Source organism: Leptonychotes weddellii, chromosome 1 (assembly GCF_054177405.1).
Source record: "Leptonychotes weddellii isolate Sample4059 chromosome 1, ASM5417740v2, whole genome shotgun sequence".
Lineage (NCBI taxonomy): Eukaryota > Metazoa > Chordata > Mammalia > Carnivora > Phocidae > Leptonychotes > Leptonychotes weddellii.
In genome coordinates, this window is record NC_138369.1 from 67,281,495 (window position 1) to 67,303,289 (window position 21,795).

At 36.5% G+C, this 21,795-nt stretch overlaps 1 long non-coding RNA gene across 2 annotated transcripts in view; it reads left to right on the top strand.

Annotated features, from left to right (window-relative positions):
* Positions 1-21,795, top strand: part of LOC145722442 (uncharacterized) — a 103,876-nt gene that overhangs the window by 2,546 nt on the left and 79,535 nt on the right. For both annotated transcript variants that reach the window (XR_014146727.1, XR_014146726.1), the window contains exons 2-3: positions 18,485-18,607; positions 20,406-20,497. This is a non-coding gene — a long non-coding RNA (uncharacterized LOC145722442). The remainder of the gene's footprint in view (positions 1-18,484; positions 18,608-20,405; positions 20,498-21,795) is intronic.

Genomic DNA, 21,795 nt, shown 5'->3' on the forward strand with positions numbered 1-21,795 from the left:
TTAAAGAGGGCACATTCTGCATGAAACACTGGGTGTTATGCACAAACAATGAATCATGGAACACTACATCTAAAACTAATGATGTAATGTATGGTGATTAACATAACAATAAAAAAATTTTTAAAAAACTAATGATGTACTGTATGGTGATTAACATAACATAATTAAAAAAAAAGAAGTGGACTATTGTTCAGCCATAAAAAAGAATGAAATCTTGCCATTTGCAATGACATAGATGAAGCTACAGAGTACTATGCTAAGTGAAATAAGGCAGTCAGAGAAAAACAAATACCATGTGATTTTACTCATATGTAGAATTTAAGAAACTAAACAAATGAGCGAAGGAAAAAAGTAGAGAGAGAGAGAGACAAACCAAGAAACACTCTTTACTATAGAGAACAAACTGATGGTTACCAGAGAGGGGAGATGGGTGAAATAGTTGATAGGGATTAAGGAAGGCACTTGTGATGAGTACCGTGTCATGTATGGAATTGTTGAATCACTATATTGTATACCTGAAACTAATATAACACAATGTTAACTGAATCAAAATTGAAATAAAACTTAATAAAAACAGAGCTTTACATGACATCATTAATTTATATACATATATATATATATTTATAGATTTTACCTATTTGATAGAGAGAGCACAAGTGATGGGGAAGGGCAAAGGGAAAGGGAGAAGCAGACCTCCTGTTGAGCAGGGAGCCCGATGTGGGGCTTGATCTCCCAGGACTCAGAGAGTATGACCTGGGCTGAAGGCAGATGTTTAACCAAATGAGCCACCCAGGCACCCCAATTTATATGTTGAACAATAAAATAATTCTACTACTTATATCTTTTGCTATAACAATTATAAATAATTAACTGAACATGTGAATAATTTCACTTGACTCCATGATTACCATATGTTCTCATGTGTATGTATTCATATATACATGTATGTGTCTGATCTTCATTTACAAATATATATTATACATATGCATTTTCAAGCTTCTGAATGGCTCAGAAGATGATAAAAGAAAAAAAAAAATGTCTTTTTAGCCAAAATTTAGAACCTGGCATTCAAAGTATGAAACTCACCAACGCACCAGGATGTAGTGTCAAGAATATCAGCCTTGCAATCAGACAAAACTAGATTTGAATTCTAAATCATATTTACTTTACAGAGTTACCATAAAGTTTAAATAATATCTTGTCAGTTCATGAACAAAGTGCCAGAACATGGCAGGCCCTCAGTAAATGTTGGTTCCTTTTTCTTTCTATTAGAAGAAGACCAGAAACTCTTGCAGGGCAGGAAGGGCTCCCTATCATCTCTATATCCACAGACTCTAGAATATAAAATAAATGTTCACAGTTAGTAGAACCAATGATCCCATGAGTCATTTTGAAATAGTAATAGTGCTGTGATTGGCTAGCAGTGGCCATGAATGAAAGACTTCCCTTTCAGCAGGCTTTGAAGGCATGGCTTTGGGGCACCTCTGGACTATGACATGTGGAAGGAGACTTAATGAAAAATGTGTTCATCCCAAAGGCAGCTGGGGTGATTTCAGTGTCAGCTCTGGCAGCAACTTTTCATACTGTGTACTCCCAGGATTCAGTCCATTGCCAGACCCACGGTGAGTTTCAGCCTGGAGTTAAAAGGGTAGAAATGCCTTCCCTGAGGATAAAGAGTCTATACACAGATTCCAGAAATGAATTTCCAGTCTGTTACACTTATTCTTCACAATTTGCAAGCAAAAAGGCAAGTAAGGCAGAAGAGTGGATGCAAACTGACAGGCAAGTGTCGTGGTCTTTTGTGCTAGGCAGGAAATAAAAGCAGAGCTGGTGTCTTGAAAGACACAGAAGCTAGGAAAATAAAATGAGTAAGTAGAAACTAAATTTTCTGACCACTGAAGCAACCCCTTATGGGAAAATGTTGTATTCTTTAATTTGGATGCTAACCACAATATAAGTACCTGTCCCAACCTATAAAACAGTAAAAAGATTCTATTCCTTCTGAGGCCTATCTTTGAGAGGAAAGGAAGGGGAATATTAATCCTTCCTTGGATCCCAGTCATTCTTTTCATCTACCTTCACATTCTGTTTGTGCTTCCATGTCTGTGTGTGTGTATGTGTGCAATCCTAAACGCCCCAACCATCGCAGCAACCTCTGCCACAGCCCTGGGGTAGAGGCTGGGGGCTTGAGGGACAGCAATTCCCTGGCCCTGGTCTCCTTCTAGAATGGCTGGTGAGAATGAATCCACTTGCTCAAAGCTTGCTGTGTGAAAATGAATGACATTATTATTTGTCATCTTTAATATTTTTAGTGAATCATATCTTAAATTAGATCAAGGGCCTGAACCATTTTACTCTAGCAGGTTGCCAGCCACTGAGAATTGATAGAAAGCCATAATTTTGGCATATTACAATGTTTGATGATCACTATTATGTAAGAGATGGGAACTAAATGATAAATGATATTAAGTATTGTCTCAGAAGGAAGGAAAATGTAGTGCATGTTGTAACTATAATAACCTTATAGAAAAAGAGAATGTGATGTATCAAAAAAAATTCCTGCCAATTTAGGTAAAAATCAGGTACATATCTTATATAATTTTGAACATTAAATTTGTGGGCATTTTCATTTCAGGAAGCCTACTGAATTCAATACCTAAAAGTTCCTTTTATTAAAAAGAACAAAAATTCTGGAAAAAATGTGTTAAAAATATTTTTAAATGTATTGTGGAACTGACAAGAAAGATAGGAACACACACACACAGATACACCAGAAATAAAGGAAGAAAGAAATTGAGAACTCTGGGGAATAAGTAAGCACACAGGTTGATTTTTGGGTTTGCAGCATCCTAGTGACCTTGGAGTTCTTGGTGTTTAATGATGACATAGGAGACAGAGGCATAAGCAGGGACACCAAAAGGCTTATCTCAGTGAGGAATAAATCTATAACACAGAGAGGGACAAGGATCCTTGCCTGTCTCATCTTGGCCCCATGTACACAGAAAAATAATTCTTCCCTGAGGATTCATAACAAACCAAGTATGGACCCAGAATTTCAGCAGTCCAAAGTTTTAGTAAGTTATGGAAGGAGGCCTCTTTAACAAAAAGAATACAAGTTTAAGAATAAAAGGTTTGGAGCATCTGGGTGTCTCTGTTGGTTAAGCATCCAACTCTTGGTTTTGGCTCAGGTCATGATCTCAGGGATGTGTGATCCAGCCCTACGATGGGCTCCAAGCTGGGTGTGGAGCCTGCTTAAGATTCTCTCTCTTCCTCTTCCTCTGCCCCTACTGCCCCTCTCCCTCTCAAAAAGAAGAAGAAAAGGACGAAGGAGGAGGAGGAGGAGATAAAGTTAAGTATTTATAATACTTAGGATAAGAACAGAAATCACAACAAAATACAAATTTTAAAAAGCTGACTAATATCACAATGATCAGAAGGAGAACATAACGTGTTCTATTAAATAATAATATAACACACCACTTTATTAGTGTTTTCCTACATATTTTGGCTGCCAATTCCTTGATCAGCTCTTTCTATGACAGAACTTTTGTCATATCAATTAAACTGGGAGGATAAAAAAATAAGTTAGTCTTTTCTAGCATGTTTGACCAAAAACAATTTTTTAAATCAATACTTTGAAAGTTTCTGCTTCACAATTTGTTATTGGTAACATGATTTTTAAAGATTATTGTGAACTATGGCAAAGCTCTATTGTTTCTTCGTTTGTGAGGTGGAAGATTTCAAGGTATTTTACATTTTGTTATGCAGTGATATATCTTCAATACCTGAATTGATGATATTCAATAAGTTCTTTGTCATCTATGTCCTCATACTGATGTATTATGAATTTTATGCTTTCATCTTCAATGTTAATATCTCCTGTCAAAACATCATGGAATGCAAATCGTTTTCTAATGTGTTTACATGTCTCGTATCCTTTTATCATTTGGATTATTATGAAACAATTCAAGAGTCTATTTGCTACTTCTATTTGAGTTATCTCTTCCTTTTCCTGAAATACTGCTTTTGGTATAAGATTTTTTAAAAATTGTTACAATTTACTTCTTAATGTCAGGATAACTTCTCCTGACTTCATTGATCATCTTTATTGTTTTTGTTTCAAATTCCATTTTTTAATCTGAATTATCTCTCAGTTGTCTAAGAAATAAATTTGAAGATGACAAAATATATCTAAGTAGAAACCTACAATTAATGACTTTTTTATTAAAGCATTCTAAAATGTCCTTCCAAATTGCAGTAAATTATCTAAATCATGTAGTTTAAGCAGAAGAAAATTACGGCAATCATTCTAAAATGCAAGAAAGAATAGTAGACAAACAGTAAGCATGTGGACAAATTTAAACAAGTATTGATGTATGAAGTAATAATGATAATAATGACAGATTATTTGTAGAGTAAAAAAAAAGCATGATAAAATTGAAATACTACAACACAAGAGCACTTAAATTGGCAGAGTGTCATCTAAAATGTCCTAAGGTTCCTCCTTGTATTCTTTCAGCAGGCAGCACAAATATTAACAATAGACTTAGTTAAGGGTACACCTTAAGATACAGGGTAAACAGTGAAAAATGGATATACAGAGTATAATCTTCAAAATGATGGAGAAAATGGAATTTAAAAAGAAAAACATTCAAAAATGAAAAAAGGAGAAAAAATAAAATAAGGAAAGCACATAGAAAGCACAAAATAAGATGGCAGAAGTAGATGCAAACACATGAGTATTCACAGTCAATTTAATACTCAAAATAGTTTTTAATTGACAAAATTAGAATAAACTGGAAAAATGTACCATCATATAAGGACTGTTTAACATAACTCTCAAAAAGAAAAAAAGTCATTGAGGATATATTTGAAGCATCCTATCAAAAATTATTGTATAATGTAAAGAAAAAGGTTTTTGTGTGCATGAATAGGGCACTCAACAACTGGGGAATACATATTCTTTTATAACATACATGAAACCTATACAAAAATTGACCATAAAGTGAGTCATACAGAAAGCTTCAACACAGGGCATCAAACCTACCGTGTTCACAATGCAGTTAAATTAAAAATCAAAAGCAAAAAATGTAATTGGAAAAAAAATCTACTTGTCTAAAATTAAGGACAAACATTTCTTTTTTTTTAAGATTTTATTTATTTATTTGAGAGAAAGAGAGAGAGCCTGAGCAGGGGAGAGGGGCAGAGGGAGTGGGAGAAGCAGACTTCCCTCTGAGCAGGGAGACTGACGCAATCCTGGGACCCTGAGATTGTGACCTGATCTGAAGGCAGACACTTAACTGAGCCAACGAGGCACCCCAAGCATTTCTAAACAAGCGACCTAGGAGAAAGACAAAAGTGTGAATGAAAATTAGAATATATTTAGAACTCAATAGTGATGAAAATATTGTAGACTCATGTAATAAAACTTGTGTAACATAAAGTGATAGATGGAAATTTATTATCATATATGATTAGTGATGTAGAGTAAACATACTAACCATTAATGAGCTAATAACTGACCTAAGAAATTAAAATGAAAAAGCAGAATAAACTCAAGGCAGGGATAAAATAATAAAAAGGAAGAATAGAGATCTCAGGTCCCAATAAGGGTATACTAGGTTATTTAGACCAATTCCTCTACTGCAGAAAATTTAGTTGCTGGAAAATTACTTTAAAAATTATTTTAAGGGGCACCTGGGTGGCTCAGTCAGTTAAGCATCCAACTCTTTTTTTTTTTTTTTTAAAGATTTTATTGATTTATTTGACAGAGAGAGACACAGCGAGAGAGGGAACACAAGCAGGGGGAGTGGGAGAGGGAAGAGAAGCAGGCCTCCCGCCGAACAGGGAGCCCGACGCGGGGCTCGATCCCAGGACCCCGGGATCACGACCTGAGCCGAAGGCAGGCGCCCAACGACTGAGCCACCCAGGCGCCCCTAAGCATCCAACTCTTAATCTTGGCTCAGGTCATGATCTCAGGGTTGTGAGATAGAGCCCTTTGCCAGGCTCCATGCTGGACACTGAGCCTGCTTAAGATTCTTTCTCTCCCTCCCCCTCTGCTCCTTCCCCCCACTCTTAAAAAAAAATTATTTTCGGGGCGCCTGGGTGCCTCAGTCGGTTAAGCGTCTGCCTTCGGCTCAGGTCATGATCCCAGGGTCCTGGGATCAAGCCCCGCATCGGGCTCCCTGCTCCGCGGGAAGCCTGCTTCTCCCTCTCCCACTCCCCCTACTTGTGTTCCCTCTCTCGCTGTGTCTCTCTCTGTCAAATAAATAAATAAAATCTTAAAAAAAAAAAAGAATACCAACAGATAACAAACAAGATAAATTGAAAGACAAAATCCACACTTAGACACATATCAAAACTCCAGAAAGTTCAAAGACAAAGAAAAAAAAAATCATAAAAATCAGGTTGAGACAAAAGACAATTTACCTCCAAACAGTGGAACTGAAAATAGTAGAATAATATTTTCAGTGTGTGCACCCCCACCAAATCGGCCAGTCAAGAATTTTAAATCCAGCAAAAATGTCCTTCAATATTTAAAGTGAAATATTTTGAATTTTAGTCAAACAAAAACTAAGGAAATTTACTGTCAGCAGACTAACACTAAAAAAAAAAAATAGAAAAGGAAGAAAAAGTGAAAATAGAAGGCGGAAAATGACAAAAATTGACATTAAAAAAATAATAAAAATTAAAATTAAAAATAAAAATTAAAAAGGAAAAATGATTGTGGATTGAAGGTAAGAGATATGGGAAAGAATGAAGAAACAAAATAATTAATATATCAGTAAAAGTAAAATGTGAAGATATAAACCGTAAAAAAAATGGTGCTGTGTAATATAAAATATAGAAAGAATTAAAATACACAAAAGTAATAGCATAGGGGCGCCCGGGTGGCTGAGTCGTTAAGCGTCTGCCTTCGGCTCAGGTCATGATCCCAGGGTCCTGGGATCCAGCCCCGCATGGGGCTACCTGCTTGGCGGGAAGCCTGCTTCTCCCTCTCCCACTCCCCCTGCTTGTGTTCCCTCTCTCGCTGTGTCTCTCTCTGTCAAATAAATAAATAAAATGTTTTAAAAAAAAAAAGTAATAGCACAGAGTCAGGAGAAAGAAAAATTAAATTAAAGTAAAAAGTTGGTCCTTCTGCTGTGTGGAGGAAAGAAAAGATTAACATTAAATGTTGATTAGTAAAGGATGCAGGTTGCATTTTTCTGAGTAATAACTAAAAGAAAAGTATTTAACTTCCAAACTAGTAAAGGAGAAAAATTTTTTAAAAATTTAAAATAGAGCTACCATATGACCCAGCAATTGCACTACTAGGTATTTAACCCAAAGATACAAATGTAATGATCTGAAGGGGCACCTGCATCCCAATGTTTACAACAGCAATGTCCTCAATAGCCAAACTGTGGGAAGAGCCGAGATGTCCATCAACAGATGAATGGATAAAGAAGATGTGGTATATATATAAAATGGAATATTACTCAGCCATCAGAAAGGATGAATACTTACCATTTATTTTGGCATGGATGGAATTGGAGGGTATAATGCTGAGCAAAATAAGTCAATCAGAGAAAAGACAATTATCATATGGTGTCCCTCATATGTGGAACATAAGAAACAGCACAGAGGATCATAGGGGAAGGGAGGGAAAACTGAATGAGAAGTTATCAGAGAGAGAGACAAACTATGAGAGACACTTAAATATAGGAAACAAACTGAGGGTTGCTGGAGGGGAGGTGGATAGGGGGACAGGGTAATTGAGTGATGGGCATTAAGGAGGGCACATGATGTGATGAGTACTTGGTATTATATACAACTGATAAATTATTGAACCCTACATCTGAAACTAAAGATGTACTATATGTTGGCTAATTGAATTTAAGTTAAAAAAATACATTACCAATCCAAAAATAGGGGGAAAAGGCAAAATAAAAGAAATTAGAACAGGACAGAGAACACAGAACATAGACATCTAGTGTGACAATAGAAAGCAGATAGTAAAACAGTAAATGTCAACCCAAATATTTCACTAATTACATTAAATATAAATGGAATCTAGGCAAAGCTTGTCACACTAGATTTATATATACATCTATACATATACATTATTTGCAAGAGATACCTAAGACACATAAGGATTCACAAGGGTTAAAAGTAAAACAGTGGCAAAAGATAGAACACTTAACAAAAGAAAGATCATATAGCTTCATTAATATCAGACAAAGTAAACTTAAAGGCAAAAAAAAACATTCAGGATCAAGAGATTTTTCATGGTCTCTTCATAATGATTATTCACCAGGAAGGAGTAACAATTCTATATTTTTATGTACCTAAACTCAACTTTGAAATATATATATATTTTGATATATATTGAGATATATAATGAGAAAGTAAATAATTACAATCCTAGTAGAAGATTCTAAAACCATTTTTTAAAAGATTTATTTATTTTAAAGAGATAGAAAGCAGAGGAGGGTGGAGGGGCAGAGGGTGAGAGAATCTTAAGTAGACTCTGTGAAGAGCATGGAGCCCACACGGGTCTGTCTCACAACCCTGAGATCATCACCTGAGCCGAAATCAAGTCAAACACTTAATGGACTAAGCCACCCAGGTGCTCCTAAAGACATTTTTTGATAACTTTTCAAATATGCACCCAAAAATATCAATAATTTAATCTTAAAAACTAATCCAATACATAAACAGCATTTCACCTAACAATGGTGGAAGCATTTTCTTTTCAAAGACAGACTGAACATTTATAAAATTAATCATTTACTGGGCCATGGAGCATGTCTTAAGAAATTCCAAAGGGCTAAAAACATACAGAGTATGTTTTCTGATCACAATTCATTAAAGCAGGAAATTAAAAGCTTCAGTCAGTCAAAAAAGAGAAGAAGGAATTTCCCATATGGTTATAAATTAAAGCTTAAAATTTATAAATTACACAGGGTTAAAGAAGTAATCAAAATGGAAATTAGAAAGTATTTTTAACTGAATTATAACAAAATGTTACATTTCAAAACTCGCAGAATGCTTTAAAGCAGGTTTTCTCAACCTCAGTACAAGTGACATTTAGGGCTGGATGATTCCTTGCTGTCTGGGGCTGCCCTGTGCATTGTAAGATGTTTAGCAGCATTCCTGGCTTCTCCCCACTAAAATCCAGTAGCATTTTCCCCACATTGTGACAATCAGAAATATCTACATTAATAACAACTTTTATGCTAATAAATTGAAACACTTAGATGAAATAGAAAAATCTTTAGAAAATTACATCTACCTCAGAAAATAGAAAGGAAATAATGTTCACCAATTCTTTCTGTTTGTAGCAAAACCTTGACAGCACAAACCAGCAGAGATAGAATGAGAAAGGAAAATCATAGGCCAATCTCATCCATGACCATAAATGCAGAGTCTACACTTAATATTATCTAACAGAATCCAGCAACATATAAAATGATAAAAATATCATGACCAGATTGAATTTGTTATGGGAATACAAGATTATTTGAACATCAAAATTTGCTACATTCAGAAATGAAAAAAGAAATAAAGTAGGCATCATTTGATGTGTTCATAGAAAATCCAAATGGATCTAAAGATAAATTATTAACAGTAATAAGTGAGTTTAGCAAGGCTGCTGATACCACATCAATATATAAAAATCAATTATATTCATATGCCAGGATTAAGCAGAAAATGAAATTTTAAAAAGATATTTGTAATAGCATTGAATTTTGTAATACATTTAAATGTTTAACCCATTTACATACATAATTTTTATCAAAATTATAAAGAACAAATTTACCAAATAATCACTCTACAAAGGTGTTAAGTAATTTTTTTGTTACTTACTGTTGTCATGTAAGTTTTCAAATAGATATTTTTTTCTTAAACAAAAGAAAACTATCAAATATGGAATATTTACCTTCAGGAATTCTGCTAAGCAATTTGTTTGATTTACTTCTTGAAACAACAAAGCAATACAAGCATCATCTTCATATGTTGATTAGGAAATGTGGCAGTGTGGGTACCATCGCTGGAACTCCAGTCTTTCTGATTGCAAAGCCCAACTCTTCACCCTATTTATCCTTTCTTATTAATCTACTTTAAGAATGAACAGTTCCCAGGGTGCCTGGGTGGCTCAGTTGGTTAAGTGTCCAACTCTTGGTTTCAGCTCAGGTCATGATCTTGGAGTCCTGAAATGGAGCCCTGCATTGGGCTCTGCACTAAGCATGGAGTCTGCTTGTCCCTTTCCGTCTGCTCCTCCCCCTGCTTGCACTCTCTCTCTCTCCCAAATAAATAAATAAAAATCTTAAAAAAAAAAAAAAAAGGGCAGTTCCCATTTATGTAATTGCTCATATTTACCCCAAATGTCCTTTCAACATTTTAACATGATATTTGCCAAGTATCAAGATCATGTTATCATAATGCTTTTCTTTTTTTTTTTTTTTTAAGATTTTATTTATTTATTTGACAGAGAGAGACACAGCGAGAGAGGGAACACAAGCAGGGGGAGTGGGAGAGGGAGAAGCAGGCTCCCCGCAGAGCAGGGAGCCCGATGCGGGACTCGATCCCAGGACCCTGGGATCACGACCTGAGCTGAAGGCAGTCGCTTAACCAACTGAGCCACCCAGGCGCCCATCATAATGCTTTTCAATACCACACTTAAAGAAATTGACAAGTTTATATACTATATTCATTGTAAAAGCCAGGAAATAAATATTTATTCTGACATTTGTGGACAACTAACTGATGTTTTTCTAATTAATTAATGTGAGACTTTATAGTTCTGTGTTTATTATGAAGTCGCTGAATTAAGTATTTCCCAAATTTACTTGTAATATTCTGCATATTGATGTCTTGGAAGGAGGTGAGGGTAGATAAAGACTCTGTAAGTACCAATGCCAGCAGGTCATCATTGTCCTAAACCTTCTACAGACCTTCAATTTTATTAATCAATTTCACAAAAACCCTACTGCATACCATCTATGTACAAGGTCCTCACTCATTCATTCAACATATATTTATTGAGGATCTACTATGTGCTGTCACTGAACTGTACTCTGAAGATAAAACTATAAACAAAAGAGACAAATTTCCTGCCCTCATCCCAGGTGGGCTTTGTGTACACGCTGGAAAAGCTACCAAATCCAAGTGTGGCAGGACTTTTAAAGCCATGGGGAATACTATCAGCAGTGCTTTCTGAAAGTGTAAACCCTCTCCCTCTCAGCTAATAACCTAACTGGCCCTACTGCTGATTCTACAGAGTCTGTTTGGTTTTTTAGTTTGGAGCAGGAATTTTTCATTAGAAAGAATAATGGCTCTGCCAACAGATCGTTTCATTAATAAGAGTTAAATGTAAAGTGACAAAAAGGGGGTGTCCCTTAAGGAAAAGTATCATAAAAAATCACTGTTTTAGAAGTCAGACTTCTATCTTGATCCTACTTGAACAGGTTACATAAGGAAACCAGTGGCAGACCTGTAAAATGGAATTTACATTTCATGCATTTTGTTGAATAACAAGGTAGCGTTAATAAAAAGTATGTTTGAATTGTAAACAAATACGAAGTTCTAGTTAATGATATGCATACTGGAAAAAGTGCACTGATGCACTGAAACTTACTTTGAAATAAATTTTAAAAATACATACTGATGGATGGATAGAGGCAAAGATAGATGGATGGATATGGGATAAAGCAAATATATGAAAACGTTAATTGTAGAATCCAGATAGTGAATGTTGGCTGTATAAGTCTTTCAACTTCTCTGTATGTTTGAAAACTTTTACAATAAAATGTTGGGAAAATGTGAAGCACAAAAATGTTAATCAAAAAGTAAAGTAAATGTTTATTTTTAAGGATGCATTACTACTTTTCTGGAATTGTTTAATTTTTCATTATACAAATATGCATAAGTACATTCTTATAAAAATATTCACACAATACAGATAAAGTTTCCCTTGACCAACACCCCAAATCCTAGACCATTCTCTGAAACTTAATATCACTATGAAATCCATTGGTATGCTCCAAATTCATCCATATATGTGTATCTAAGGAAATATGCCAGTCTTTCCTTCTCTGAAGTAAGTTACAAACTCTATGAAGACAAGAACCATTGTTGTATTTTTCAGCTCTACACACAGCATCTAGAGCTGCATCCAACACATAGTAATATGTATTAAATGAATATAATCCTTAATAATAGGTTGATTAAACCATAAGCCCCGGCGAATAGCAGGATAGTAGTAGTACCCTGTAGAAAACCACTTTCTCTGGCTTTCCTATGCCAATTTAGAGTTAGTCCCTCCAGTCCATCCTAGATAGAGAACACAATATTGACTTGTTAAAGTGATCACTTTCCAAAGTTAGGTTGTTATTTACTCACTCATGCATTCATCAATGCAATTAATAAGAATTTACTAAGTATATCCTATGCACAAGGCACTATGCTTAAGCTCTCCAGTTACAACAGGGTTTTCCAATCTCTGCACTATTGACATATTGAACAGGACAATCCTTTGTTGTAGGGGTTGTCTTGTGAATTGTAAGATGTTGGCAGCATCCCTGGCCTCTATTTACTTCTTGCCTGTAATACCATTCCTTCCAGTTGTCACAATCAAAAATGTCTCCAGACGCAAAATCACCCCCAGCTGAGAACCAACAGGCCACAAGGAGGTTGTGACCTCTATGTGGGGCAGTGGCCTAAGGCCTCTGTACAGCAGTGCTCCCTTGAGGGCACACACTACCCCATAAGATGAGGCCTTAGGTTACTGTAACTTTAAGGATCCAAAGACCACACCACCCTCCCTAACCACTATCTCTCTAGTGTCTAGAAACTTCTTCTAGAATCATAAAAAGAAAAAATATATCATTACTGTGCATTTCCAGACAATAAAGCTACTCCCTTTTTCCAAATGCCCTGTCCTTCTGGGAGACAGAGTACAGATAAGGCTAGAGGGGCTTGGAGAATGAGATAAAAAATTATCCTCAAGAGGCGCCTGGGTGGCTCAGTCGTTAAGTGTCTGCCTTCGGCTCAGGGCATGATCTCAGGGTCCTGGGATTGAGCCCCTCATTGGACTCTGTGCTCAGTGGAGAGTCGGCTTCTCCCTCTCCCACTCCCCCTGCTTGTGTTCCCTCTCTCTCTCACACACACTCTCTCTCTCAAATTAAAAAAAAAAAAAATTATCCTCAATCCATCCAAGGTGAATCTCACTCTCTTCTGAAGGAGAAAACTTCCTGGTGCTCTCTATAGAGTTAAATAAAACAAGCACAAATTTGACCCTCACTAGGGCATCAGGCTATACACCTAACTTCCCTAAGTCATGGGAATGCCCTGAAGATCACCTGACAAACAGGCCTCTAACTCCTCAGATTCAATTCTATAAGCACAGTTCCTAGTCTAGGGGTGGTACATAGCAAACAATCAATAAATACTTATTTAATGGATGGATGGGTGAATCATAGTATATAAAATGTAAGATCAATGTGATACTAAACTTTTACTATTGTCTACAGAAATTATTTGATCCTGCTCTGTGATTAAAGCCACATATTTTTTTCTTATAATTCGCAACGCCTCCAAATGTACTTTCTTTTTTCATTGGACATTAATTTACTTTTACATGATGGTTAACCAACCTTCAAACCAATTTGATGAAAGATATATTTTAAAGGATAATAAAAAATAGATCTTTAAAATATCTTCAAGTTAAAACCTTTAAGTTTTCATAAAGAATATTTCATTTTAATTATATCATAATATTTCAGCTCTATATTGGCCATTTTTCTGTAGAATGTTAAAGTAAGTGTGATTCATTAAAAACTCATTCGTTCATTATGAAAATGGAATAGCAATTTATATTCATTGTGAATGGACTCATTATGGGAGCAATTTGCAAATCACATGAAGTCTTTACTTTCTAAAGGAAGTCACATATATTATTCACATGGCACGTTAATTAACCCATATTCCCTACTTTACAAATTTTGTTTTGTACAAATCTCTCAAGTTCATTTTATCTTTTACATAGAAAATTATATCATGTATATCTGCCTAGCAGAATTATAATTTAATCACTTACATAAAGTTTGAAATAAAGGTAAAAAAAATCTCAGTAGATTATATATTTTTGTTTGTTTGTTTTTGATGTAGTGTTCCATGATTCATTGTTTGCATATAACACCCAGTGTTCCATTCAGTACGTGCCCTCTTTAATACCCATCACAAGGCTAACCCAACCCCCCACCCCCCTCCCCTCTAGAACCCTCAGTTTGTTTCTCAGAATCCATAGTCTCTCGTGGTTCGTCTCCACCTCCGATTTCCCCCCTTCATTTTTCCCTTCCTACTATCTTTTTTTTTTTTAACATATAAATATTATTTGTTTCAGGGGTACAGGTCAGTGATTCATCAGTCTTACACAATTCACAGTGCTCCATAGCACATACCCTCCCCAATGTCTATCACCCAGCCACCCCATCCCTCCCACATTTAAAAGTGATTTTCTTTCCCTCTCTGATTTGTGTATTTCTGCCTTGACCCTGGGAAACTGTGAAATCATCTTCTCTTTTCTCTTCTATTTTTGTACTATGTCATTTTTTAAGCTATAAAATGCAACATAGAATTCAGGCAGCATAATAAGAGCTTTAAATACACTGTTGAACCCTCTTTGGAGACATAAAATCCATCATCCAAAGAAGGTTTTATGTACTTCCTATGTAACAAGACGCATAATACTGCTTATTATTGAGAACAGACCAATCCAACTTAGTTTCCCAGGGGAAAGAAAAGAGCCCCATTTATTCCACATAGAGATGTCCGATAGAGTAAAGTCCATCATTCTTTGGCAGCTGGAACTGAGAAGCCAGAAGATGTTACTGTTAGAAGATAATTTACCAACAAAAGCTATAGCACCAGATTACTTAGAAATGGCATCAACAGGGATTGGCAATGCCTCCAAGTGGGTGTTAGCGGGAGGCAGAGGGACAGGCTTGCTTCTGCTGCTTCTTCCCTTCCTGAGTTCACAGATCCCGCCTCAAGACAGATGACCAGTAGTCAGAATTCCCAAATGGAAAACTCTGACCTTTTAAATTTTTTACAAGATAGTTTCACAATCAAAAATGGAGCAATTATGGCTATTTAAATCGTATTTGGAAACATGATGAAAGTTTAAATGTTGGCCCCTCCCCAAAATCCTAAATGTAAAGGTGGCTTAGTAGATCCTGAACTTAAATAGTAAGAGTATAACCTAGGGACCATTTATAAAGATAGTGAAAGCCTTAAAATGTGAGTTAAAATGTTGCTCCATTAACATATGAATGACTGTTTATGGAGAGGGAAAAAACAATATTTGACGTCAGCCATAAATGCCTTACGCAAGCTTAGTTGATTGTCAGTATAAAATTTTTAATCATCTATAAAAAGCTAAGATCAATACCAGTGTAATTTTTCTTGGTATATATCTGCAAGTTATTGGTATACTATTCAGATCACGTTTAATTATACTTTATCGTCCTCCAAATTAAACCTACTAGGTACACATGGAGTAGGTAGTTAACAAGTTGTGCAGAAAGACTTGCTAAATGTGGAAGATAGCAATGCAAAAAATGAGGGCTTCAAGGGATCTAAGATTCTTTTTTGTTTCTCCTCTGTGAAAACAAAGAAAAAAAATGTAGCCAGTCTCAAACCACAAAATCCAAGATGCAAAAAGATATCTTAATTCTATGTTCTTTAAATCATTTACCATTGTGGTAAGGATATTCCACTTCAGACATTCTAAGGACCCCCCCAGCTCACTAGCCAACCCCAGAGGCCAGGCCATTTGGAGGTGTGTTAGGATGCACCAGGGCTCTGGAAAGGTCCCTACAGCATCGTCAAACAGGCCTGCACAGCCTTCCTCCTAAATGCAAACTGCCCTGGTTCACATAGCTCCCCCTGTTCTGTCAGGGACATAGAAATAATTGCAAACACTGAGAATCCAGGGTAAGGATGTGGTAGCCCTGGAAGGACCACATGACCAATACCAGCTGAGGTCCGGCTATATATCAGGGTGATGGCCAAAAGCATTTGCTCTAACTCACTGCCAATAAAAGTCGTTTTTATGGCATCTGGCTGGAACATCATCAGTGGCCCCTGAATAAATCAGTAACTAGTCTCCAAAGATGGTCCCCACAAGAACCATGCTTGCTGATATTCAGCCCGTTGGGTAGACCCTTGCATCATATTGGCTTCAACTGGGTCACACTCGCATTTCTAATCCTCACTGGCAAGAGACTGGAGTTACCATGTTTGGTGTTGGATACTCAGGATCTACCTCTTGGAGCTGGAAATGAGGTCACCATCCCCAAAAGCCCAGTCCACAGAGGAGGAGAGCAGACATCACCTGGGAGCTTGCTAGAAATGCAGATTCTCAGGACCCTCCCCATACCTGCTGAATCAGAAGGTACATTCTAGCTATATCCTCAAATAATTAGCATGCACACTGAACTTTGAGAAGTGCTGCCCTAAAGACCAATGGAAAACAGATACATGAACAAAATATGAACACAGTTTGGTGGTAGAAAAAGTAGTTGGAGGAAGTTGTCACTGGTCAGTGCCACACTGTCTAGCATGCCATTCATATGCAGTAATGGTGCCTCTGATGAGTATGAATTTTGCAATGGACAGAACGTTTAGGTTCCCCCAAAATTCATGTTGAATTCCTAACCCCCAGTATGAGAGTAAGGATGCAGGGCCTCCGGGAGGTAATTTGGATACAAGGATGAAACCTTCATGAATAGAATTAGTGCCCTTATAAAAGGGACCCTAGAGAACTCTCTTGCCCTCTTTCAGCCAGGTGAGGACAAAGTAAGAAGACTGTCACTCACAAACCAGGAAAAGGGACTTCCCCAAGAAGCCAACAATGCTGGCACTCTGGTATTGGATTTCTAGGCTCCAGAGCTACGAGAAACAAAGTTGTGCTCTTTATAAGCCACACTGTCTATGGTTCTTTGTTATAGCAGGCCAAACTAAGATAAATTTCTAAGGTGTATGGATGTAATAAACTCTCCAATCTTTTAGGACCAAGGGTATTATTGCTTTTTCCTTAATATTGGTGCCTTTTCATCCTGTATGGTGGTAACTGAGGGCCAACAGTATATTTGACAGCATAATAAATGAAATGAAGGATAATTGTATTTTTTTCCCAATTGGTTATTTTGGTGATTCTTTCCCCATTAGCACACAATTCACTTTAGTCCAACTATACAAACACTTATGAGTCCTTTCTATGGCCATCACCATTCTCAGTGCTGAATATTAAACAGTGTAATGCAGAACAGTAAAGCAATTCTTTCTAAAGAGGAAATTTATGTACCATAGGAGTATGGATACTGGGCCCATTATCCTGGCATGATTTTGGAAATGTTGTTTGGATCTCTCTCTCTCCATCTGTATCTATCTATATCTAACTGTATCTAAATAACTATATCTACAGAATTCTTAGTAGAAATGATATTGAGATTATATTTATAAGACTTTAATCAACATAGTTAGAATGAATAATTGTAGAAAATAAAAATGATGGTGATTATTCTGACTACAGAATAACAAACATTGATGATATGAGGATAAATTGTATTTTTAAGATATGTGTGGGATATTTTTAAAGATTTATTTATTTATTTTGGGGGGAGAGGGGCAGAGCAAGTCTTAAGCAGACTCCACTCTGAGTGCAGAGCCTGAGAAGGGGTTCCGTCTCACAACACTGAGACCATGACACTGAGATCACAACCTGAGCCAAAACCAAGAGTCTGACGTTTAACCAAATCCACCACCCAGGCACGCCAAGAAATGTGTTTTTTAAAAATCCACTTTGTACTCCTGGTCCTTGCTTTTAACAATAATAACCTGGGAGAGAAATCTCTGCTAATAAATGCAAACTCCCTTTTTGCCACCAGCATTGATAGAAGTGTTACTGATGATTGTTTTATTTTCTTCCTTTGCCCAGTTTGAATTTAAATGTAGAGGGTATGAGTTTTAGCCCACAAGTTTACAAAATAGTTTTATTTTGTTAGAGCTAAGCTTAATTTGTATGTTGAACACTACACCTACTGGATGGGAGGTGCGGCAGTCTGAATACAGGCCCCTCAAATCCTAATCCCACATAGTCCTAACTATGAATATGTTACCTTATATGGCAAAAAGGGGACTCTGCAGATGCAGATGGGATTAAATTAAGAACCTTGAGAAGGAGATAATCTCGGATTATCCAAAGTGGGCTCAATGTAATCACATGTGTCCTTCTAAGAGAGAAGGCAAAGCAACAATGGCAGCAGAGAGAAAAGATGCTATGAGCTTTAAAGATAGAGAAAAGAACTTGGAGCCAAGTCATGTAGGTGGTCTCTAGAAGTTGAAAAAGGCAAGATTCTATCCGAAGCCTCTGAAGGAACACAGTTCTGCAGACCCATTTTTTTTATTTTATTTTTTTTAAGATTTTTTTTTTTTTTAGGTAATCTCTATACCCAGTGTGGGGTCTGAACTCACAACTCCAAGATCAAGAGTCCCATGCTCCATGGACTGAGCCAGTCATGTGCCCCTGCAGGCCCATTTTCAACTTTTGACCTCTACAACTGTATGACAATACGCAGTTGGCCCTTGAACAACACGGGTTTGAATTACACGGGTCCATTTAAATGCGGATCTTTTTGATAAATACAGTAAATACTGTAAATGTGTTTCTTTTCCTTATGATTTTTTTAACAGTTTCTTTTCTCTAGCTTACTTTACTGTAGGAACACAGTACATAATACATAAAACATACAAAATATGTGTTAATTGAGTGTGTTATTGGTAAGACTTCCCGGTCAACAGTAGGCTATTATTAGTAAAGTTTTGGAAAGTGAAAAGTTACATGGGATTTTCAACTGTGTGTGTGGGGGGATCAGTGCCCCTTACTCTCACTGTAGAAGGGTCAATTGTATTTGCATTATTTTAAGTGTGTGATAATTTGTTATAGAAGAAATAGGAAATGTATATAGTACTATAAATTCAGTCTTATCAAGGAATCCTCCGCTTCCAAAGGCATATGTCAAGATCCTGGGCATCTGTTATAGTGCTAAGATGTTGGGAGAGCGAGCACCTTGTCTTCCATCATCCATCCACATGTGGCTGCTGAGCAAGTGCCCTTTCTATCTATATGCCCCTTCACCCCATATGTCCCTGTACTGCCTCAGAGGACAGAATCTGGAAGAATCCACATAGATAAGTACTCTACTACTTCCAGAGGGAGCTACATAACTTGTAGGAAAAGCCAGAATAGAGTATCATTAAAGGTCCAAAGTACAAATCTTTTTCCTTTTTTCTGCTCTCTCTCACCTTGTCATAGCATATTTTAGTTGCTATTTGATGCCAGTCTAAATAAAGAAAAATTAAAATATTAAATAATTACCATGAATTTCACTATTTCTCTTTATAGTGTGCAATGCCAGTCATAAGTGCAAATATAGGAGCATTTAACACATATGCACGATCCCTAAATGACACATCATTAGTAGCTAGAGCATATATATATATATTTTTGTTTTGTTTTGTTTTGTTTTTGCCAGAGCAGTGGAAACTTGGCATAAAACTGCACTATTGTTTTTCTTTCACTTCTTGATATATGCACATTCTACCAACACATTATACCTTCAGGTTACTTGTGAGTAAGGAAGGATTGACAGGAAAAGGAACTATGGGTTTCCTGGTCATTTCCTTTCCTTCTACGTCATCATTCTCAGCATAGATGGTTGGCTAGTATAGAGAAGTATACAAGTAAGAAAGGACATGTCAAGTTTCTTGCTTGAGATCATTCCTGTTTCTTAGAGTACAATTGCCTTCTTTCTACATTTGAACTGAGTTCTGGCTCTGATGGGGAGCATGGACTTCCAGGGCTGTCAGTGTCCCTGATCACTCAGTAACACACTTAACTCACTTTGAGTCCACTGGAATGCTGAGCTCAGGCAGCATTGGAAAATGGTCCTCTGCTCATGTGCATGCTTCTTTTTCCCATCAGACTTCACTTACAAAACACAAATGCAAAGATAAAATCACTAAGGTTTTCAAGAGGTAGCAGCAGAGCATTAAGTCAAGCATGTGGCCCTTCTGAGAGGCTACTTCCTCTCTGGACTCACATCCTCGCTCGTATTTCTTGTCCAGGATGTTGGGTTTAAGGATCCTTTATTTCATTACTTCCTGTTCCCCAAATCTAGAGAAATCTTTATCTAGTTTTGGGTTGGAAGGAAATCTTGCCCCTTTATTTTTTCCTAAAACTTGTGTCTATGCCCCAAATCCTCTCCGTTCCCCTATGGGCTAAGACATCTGCACAGCCCTAAGAAGCACATAGGCTTTTTATTTCCTTGTCCCTGTCCCTATTCCTCATTCATTTCCAGGATGGCCACCGCAAAGCTTTTTGGAATCTTCTCTGTGTTTTCTGGATCCTCACTTCCTCTCTAAGTATGTCTGGACTTACCCTACTTTCTAGGTAAGTGACTGATAAACGTTACTTAGCCTAACCCAGCTTTTTCAGTGGGGTCTGGGGTCCTCAACATTTTGTTTCTGGTTGCAAGTCAGTAGCCAGGCTGTATTCCTAGGACTAGAAAGGGTGTGTTAAGTCCTCCAAGTGTGAAAAGACTCTGGAAGTCTCTTTAAGGAATTTTGCTCTTCAAGGCTAACGCATTATGGTTAAATAGAACTGTGTGGGTCAGAGTAAGCTGGTTTTATGAGGCATTGAAAATTGTTACTTATCTCTAATTTTGCAATAAAATATGACTGGCACCACATAAATTCCATTTCTTTTCCAACACACATTCTTATAAAAACTCAATAAAATTGTTTTTTATTGAGAAGAACAGATTTTGATATTTCTTTTAGCTTCCTCAATAAGTTGCCAGATTTCTTTTAAACATAAATTACATGGACACAGTTAATTATATGCTTAAATGCAAATGTATTTAAAATATTTTTTTATTACCGTCTAAGTAATTACTCAGAGGCAATGTGAAAAACATATGTAATTTCATAGACTGAAGATATTTTTATTTTAAGATTTTCTGCCTTGAGGAAGGAAACTGGCATAAACTACTGAAGAAAGATTTCTCTCCTAAAAACTTTATTGGAGTGCTTATGCAGATTAAAAAAGAAAATTCCTCCATGTGACTGTATATGTGTTTAGGTGGATGGAGTGACCTTTAAAATAATTTGTAATCATTTGTTTATATAATCATGGTTCAAAGATGGACTGGCAAAGTGGAAACCAGTTTAATTGCCTTTCTCTCCTATATTATCTCATCAAAGTCAAATTCTCACAGCCTGACTCTTCCAAGTAAGAGCAAATTACTTTACATTTACAGCACTACTTTTTTCCTTATCAAAATCCTACCCGGGAGCATATCACATCAAGAAGAAAAGGAAAACACAATTTTTAGATTACAAGAACAAGGACAATTGGCAGAAAGTTGTGTGTTTATAAAGGCTGTTGCATTAGGCCACTGCAGAGGGCACTATTTACTTTGCACTCTGCGTCAGGCAGCACAGTGACCCTGGTGTTCACTTTCCTGTCATTTCTTAATTTTTTTTTATTATTTCCAATTTTAGAACAGAGGTTAGGAACATGGTGACTGTTCAGTTTTGAATCTTCCCACTTCTCCTGGAAACCAAATAGAGTAAAAAGGAGAACAAAAATAAAGCCATGAAATACATCCTTGGTAAAAGTAGAAGACAGAGAAAAATCCACAAACTCCAAATTATGTATAAATGTGGCCAAAAGAAACTGAGATCAGC